The sequence below is a fragment of the Pongo abelii genome, chromosome 20, assembly GCF_028885655.2.
Source record: "Pongo abelii isolate AG06213 chromosome 20, NHGRI_mPonAbe1-v2.0_pri, whole genome shotgun sequence".
Classification (NCBI taxonomy): domain Eukaryota; kingdom Metazoa; phylum Chordata; class Mammalia; order Primates; family Hominidae; genus Pongo; species Pongo abelii.
This window is the reverse complement of record NC_072005.2, coordinates 10,280,013-10,285,850: the sequence shown is the minus strand read 5'-3', so window position 1 is coordinate 10,285,850 and position 5,838 is coordinate 10,280,013.

The window sequence follows — 5,838 nt, the reverse complement described above, 5'->3', positions numbered from 1 at the left end:
TGACTGTTAAGCCTGAAGGAGTTGGCCGCCCCCCCCCCCCCCCCCACAAGTGGGCAGTTCTGGAGCGAGCAACTAAAGAATACAGCCAATAACGCTTAAGCTTTTGTTGTTGGTCACGCCCACCGGGCCACGCCTTCATCCCGCCTCCAAGGCTGTCGGAGACGGTTTTTTCTTTATCCAGTTATGTGTTTTTTTTTAAACTTATTTTTTTTGTTATTGCTTTTGTTTTTGTATTTTCTGAGACGGAGTCTTGCTGTGTCGCCCAGGCTGGAGTGCAGTGGCGCGATCTCGGCTCACTGCAAGCTCCGCCTCCTGGGTTCACGCCATTCTTTTGCCTCAGCCCCCCGAGTAGCTGGGACTACAGGCGCCTGCCACCACACCTTGCTAATTTTTTGTATTTTTAGTAGAGACGGGTATCTACTGCGTTAGCCAGGATGTTCTCGATTTCCTGACCTCGTAATCCGCCCGCCTCAGCCTCCCAAAGTGCTGGGATTACAGGCGTGAGCCACCGCGCCTGGCGTTTTTTCATTTGTTTAAAGGCGGGGATTTATTGCCCACAGAAAGCCTTCAGGATTGGGCCTGCCAGACCATGCCTCCCAGTTTAGATTCCCCAGGGCAGGGCCATGTCCCCCCGAAACCCCTCAGATTAGGTATTTGTGTCCCCTACCCCCTAGACCAGGGTCCTGTCCCCTACCCCCTAGTCCAGGGTCCTATCCCCTCTCAGACCTTCCAGGGCTCTCCAAGGACAGAACAAAGTGGGGAGTCCACAGATCCTGGACTGCCTCCCTTGTCGCCCGCTAACAAATCCGAAAGCTTATTTTTAGTTTCTTTGTTTTGGTTTTTAGAGACGAGGTCTTCCTCTGTCGCCCAGGCTGCAGTGCAATGGGCAAGATCATGGCTTACTGCAGCCTCGACCTCCAGAGCTCAAGGGATCCTCCTGCCTCAGTCTCCTGAGTAGCTGGTCTACAGGTGCGCACGCCCGGCTCATTTTTGTATTGTATTATTTTATTTTGTATTTGTATTTTGAGATGGAGTATCGTTGTGTCGCCCAGGCCGGAGTGCAGTGGTGCGAGATCGCACATCTCGGCCTCCCGGGTTCAAGCGATTCCCTGCCTCAGCTTACCGAGTAGCTGGGACTACAGGCGCCTGCCACCACACCCGGCTAACTTTTTGTATTTTCAGTAGAGAGGGGGTTTCACCGTGTTAGCCAGGATGGTCTCAATCTCCTGACCTCGTGATCCGCCCGCCTCGGCTTCCCAAAGTGCTGGGATTACAGGCGTGAGCCACCAAGCCCGGCCCTAATTTTCGTGTTTTTATTAGAGACAGGGTTGCACCACGTTGGCCCGGCTGGTCTTGAACTCCTGACGTCAGGTGATCCACCCGCCTCGGCCTCCAAAAGTGCTGGGATTACAGGCCTGAGCCACCGCGCCCGGCCTAACTTTTTTTTTTTTTTTATGTAGAGATGGTGGGGGGGTGGGTCTCCCAATGTTGCCCAGGCTGGTCTTGAACTCCTGGGCTCAAGCAATTCTCCCGCATTGGTCCCCCAAAGTGCTGGGATTACAGGCAGGAGCTACTGTGGCCCACCCATTTTTAGGTTCTTTACCATGTTCCCGATAGAACTCCAGGGGGCGCCACCGGATCATAGCCGGCTTCCCTACCAGTCCAGGGCTGTCTGCTTGGAGGCCAGTGCGTTCTGGACAGAGCACAGCTGACAACGTGGTCTGTGAACCAACCTCATTTTCCTCTGCTGGAAAAGGAGGTTATGAGATTTCAGTGACGTAATGGAGGCAAAGCTTCCCATGCCTGGTACAAGGTGAAAACTCAATAAATAGCATTATTATTATTTTTTTGAGACAGAATCTCACTCTGTTGCCCAGGCTGGACTGCAGTAGCGCAATCTTGGCTCACTGCAACCTCCGCCTCCCGGGTTCAAGCGATTCTCCTGCCTCAGCCTCCCGAGTAGCTGGGATTACAGGCACCCGCCACTACGCCCAGCTAATTTTTTTTTTTTTTTTTTTTTTTGTATTTTTAGTAGAGACAGGGTTTCACCATGTTGGCCAGGCTGGTCTCGAACTCCCGACCTCAGGTGATCCACCTGCCTCGGCCTCCCAAAGTGCTGGGATTACAGGCATGAGCCACCGTGCCTGGCCTCTACTACAAATTTAAAAATTAGCTAGGTGTGATGGTATACGCCTGTGGTCCCAGCTAATGGGGAGGCTAAGGCAGAAGGATCACCTGAATGCAAGAGATTGAGGCTGCAGTGAGCCATGTTCATGCCACTGTACTCCAGCCTGGGTGACAGACTAAGATCCTGTCTCAAAAAAAAAAAAAAAAAAAAAAAAAAAATGTGGCTAGGTGCGGTGGCTCATGCCTGTAATCCCAGCACTTTGGGAGGCCAAGGAGGGCGAATCACAAGTCAGGAGTTCGAGACCAGCCTGGCCAACATGGTGAAACCTTATCTCTACTAAAAATACAAAAAAATTAGCTGGGTGTAGTGGCGGGCGCCTGTAATCCCAGCTACTTGGGAGGCTGACGCAGGAGAATCACTTCAACCCGGGAGGCAGAGGTTGCAGTGAGCCGAGATCCCGCACCGCACTCCAGCCCATGCGACGAGTGAGACTCTGTCTCAAAAAAAAAAAAAAGAAAAAAAAAAGTATAGTGTATTTCACTGTGTATTTTATCCCTGCAAGAATAACTGAATGCGGCTGGGCATGGTGGCTCATGCCTATAATCCCAGCACTTTGGGAGTCCGAGGCGGGTGGATCACCTGAGGTCAGGGGTTCGAAACCATCCTGGCCAATATGCCAAAACCCCATCTTTACTAAAAATACAAAATTAGCCGAGCATGGTGGCGCATGCCTGTAATCCCAGCTACTTGGAAGGCTGAGGCAGGAGAATTGCTTTAACTTGTGAGGCGGAGGTTGCAGTGAGCCGATACCACACCATTGCACTCCAGCCTGGGCAACAAGAGTGAAACTCCGTCTCCAAATAAATAAATAAATAAATAAATAAATAAATAAATAAATAACTGTGGATGCATGTTTAAGACTATGTATTTTGCAACTTTAAAAGGCCTTTTAATCCTTTATTTTGTTGCTGTTGTTTTTGAGACAGGATCTCACCCTGTTACCAGTCTGTAGTGCAGTGTAACGATTATAGTTCACTGTAGTCTTGAATTCCTGGCCTCAGATGATCCTCTGCTGCAGTCACCTAAGTAGCTGAGGCTACAGGCATGTGCCACCATGCCCAGCAATTTTTTTTTTTTTTTTTTTTTTTTTTGTAGAGACGGAGGTATTGCTTTGTTGTCCAGGCTGGTCTTGAACTCCTGTTCTCAAGTGATGCTCCCTACCTGGCTAATGTTTGTATTTTTAGTAGAGACAAGGTTTCACCATGTTGGTCAGGCTGGCCTCGGACTCCTGACCTCATGTGATCCACCCGCCTCAGCCTCCCAAAGTGCTGGGATTACAGGCGTGAGCCACCGCGCCTGGCCTATTGTATATTTTCATTGGTCATTCATACACCTGGTAGAGAAAATTTCAAAAACTACAAAGATTTTACTAGAGTGAAAATTCTGTCTACTCTTATCTGTGCTCCCTACCCCCAGTTCTTTTCCCAGAAGCCACCACTACAATCAACCTCCTTTGTGTCTACTCCAAAATCCGGTGTATGATTTTACAGGCAGATCTGCAAGTCTGTTCCGCACCAGAGAGTTTAGATTTTATGTGGCAAATGATGGAACAGTGTTTCGTTTCTTTCTTTTTTCTTGTTTCATAGAGATAGGGTCTCGCCATGTTGCCCAGGCAGATCTCAAACTTCTGGGCTCAAGTGATCTGCCCGCCTTGGCCTCCCAAAGTGCTGCGATTATGGGTGTGAGTCACCTCCCCTGGCTTTTTTTTTTTTTTTTTTTTTTTTTTGCGACAGAGTCTCACTCTGTCGCCCAGGCTGGAGTGCAGTGGCGTGATCTCGGCTCACTGCAAGCTCCGCCTCCCAGGTTCAAGCCATTCTCCCGCCTCAGCCTCCCTAGTAGCTGGGACTACAGGTGCCCGCCACCACGCCTGGCTAATTTTTGTATTTTTAGCAGAGACAGGGCTTCACCGTGTTAGCCAGGATGGTCTCGAACTCCTGACCTTGTGATTCCACCCCTCATCCCCCACAACAGACCTGTATCATTCATCCATGCCCTGTACCTTTTTTTTTTTTTTTTTTGAGACACAGTCTCATTCTGTCACCCAGGCTAGAATGTAGTGGTGTGATCCCAGCTCACTGTAACCTCCTCCACCTCCCGGGTTCAAGCGATTCTCCTGCCTCAACCTCCTGAGTAGCTGGGATTACAGGCAGACGCCACCACACCCAGCTAATTTTTGTATTTTTAGTAGAGAGGGGGTTTTGCCATGTTGGCCAGGCTGGTCTCGAACTCCTGACCTCAAGTGATCCACCTGCCTCAGCCTCCCAAAGTGCTGGGATTATAGGCATGAGCCACCACACTAGGCCGCCTGGCTTAGTTTCTTAGTGATTTATTAGGCACCTACTGTGCACCACTGGTACACCAGTAAATCCAGCAAACACTTTTGAAATATTCACAGTCCAATGCAGAGGCCTGAAGGATGAGAGTTCAGGAGGGGAGTCTACAGAGTCTGTGGGCGTCCACAGGAGGAATTCCCAACCACGGGGGCGGGGTCTTGGGGTGGTCTTATGAAGCTGTAGCCTGAGAGCTAAGGCTTGAGGACTTTGTCCAGAGGAGAAAGTGTGTTTCAGGTTGAGAGAACAGCAGTCACAGAGGCCAGGAGTGAGGAAAGACTGACAGGGGGCAGAGGTGGCTGAACCTTTCCGACTATCCACTGCATGCTTCCTTTGTTTTTGTTGTTGTTGTTTTTTGAGACAGGGTCTCACTCTGTCACCCAGGCTGGAGTGCAGTGGTGTGATTTCAGCTCACTGAAACCTCTGTGCTGGTGTGCGACTGTAGTCCCAGCTTCTCAGGAGGCTAAGATGGGAGGATCGCTTGAACCCGGGAGGCGGAGGTTGCAGTGAGCTGAGATTGCGCCACTGCGCTCCAGCCCAGGTGACAGATCAAGACTTTGTCTCAAAAAAATAAAAAAGCAAATCTTCACCCCTGACCCTTCTGACCCTTCTGACCCTCTTCTCTTGCCCTATATTAATATTTATCTTCTTTTTTTTGAGACAGTGTTCCACTCTGCCACCTAGGCTGGAGTGCAATGTCGAGATCTTGGTTAACTGCAACCTCTGCCTCCGGGGCTCAAGTGATTCTCCCACCTTGGCCTTTTGAGTAGCTGGGACTACACGTGTGTGCTACCACACCTGGCTATTTAAAAATATATATATATTTGTAGACACAAGGTCTCACCACATTGCCCAGGCTAGTCTTAGACTCCTCGGCTCCAGCAGTCCTCCTGCCTTAGTCTCCCAAAGTGCTGGGATTACAGATGTGAGCCACCACATCTGGCCTAATGGTTATCTTCTTCTTCTTTTTTTTTTTTTTTGAGACAGAGTTTTGCTCTTGTTGCCCAGGCTAGAGTGCAATGGCGCAGTCTCGGCTTACTGCAACCTCCATCTCCCAGGTTCAAGCCATTCTCCTGCCTTAGCCTCCCAAGTAGCTGGGATTACAGGCGCCTGCCACCACACTCGGCTAATTTTTTTGTATTTTGAATAGAGATGGGGTTTCACCATGTTGGCCAGGCTGGTCTCAAACTCCTGACCTTGTGATCTGCCCACCTCGGCCTCCCAGAGTGCTGGGATTACAGGCATGAGCCACCGCACCTGGCTAAAAATGCGTTTTGGCTGCCTCTCCCATTAGAGTGTAAACTCCCCCAAGGCTGGAAT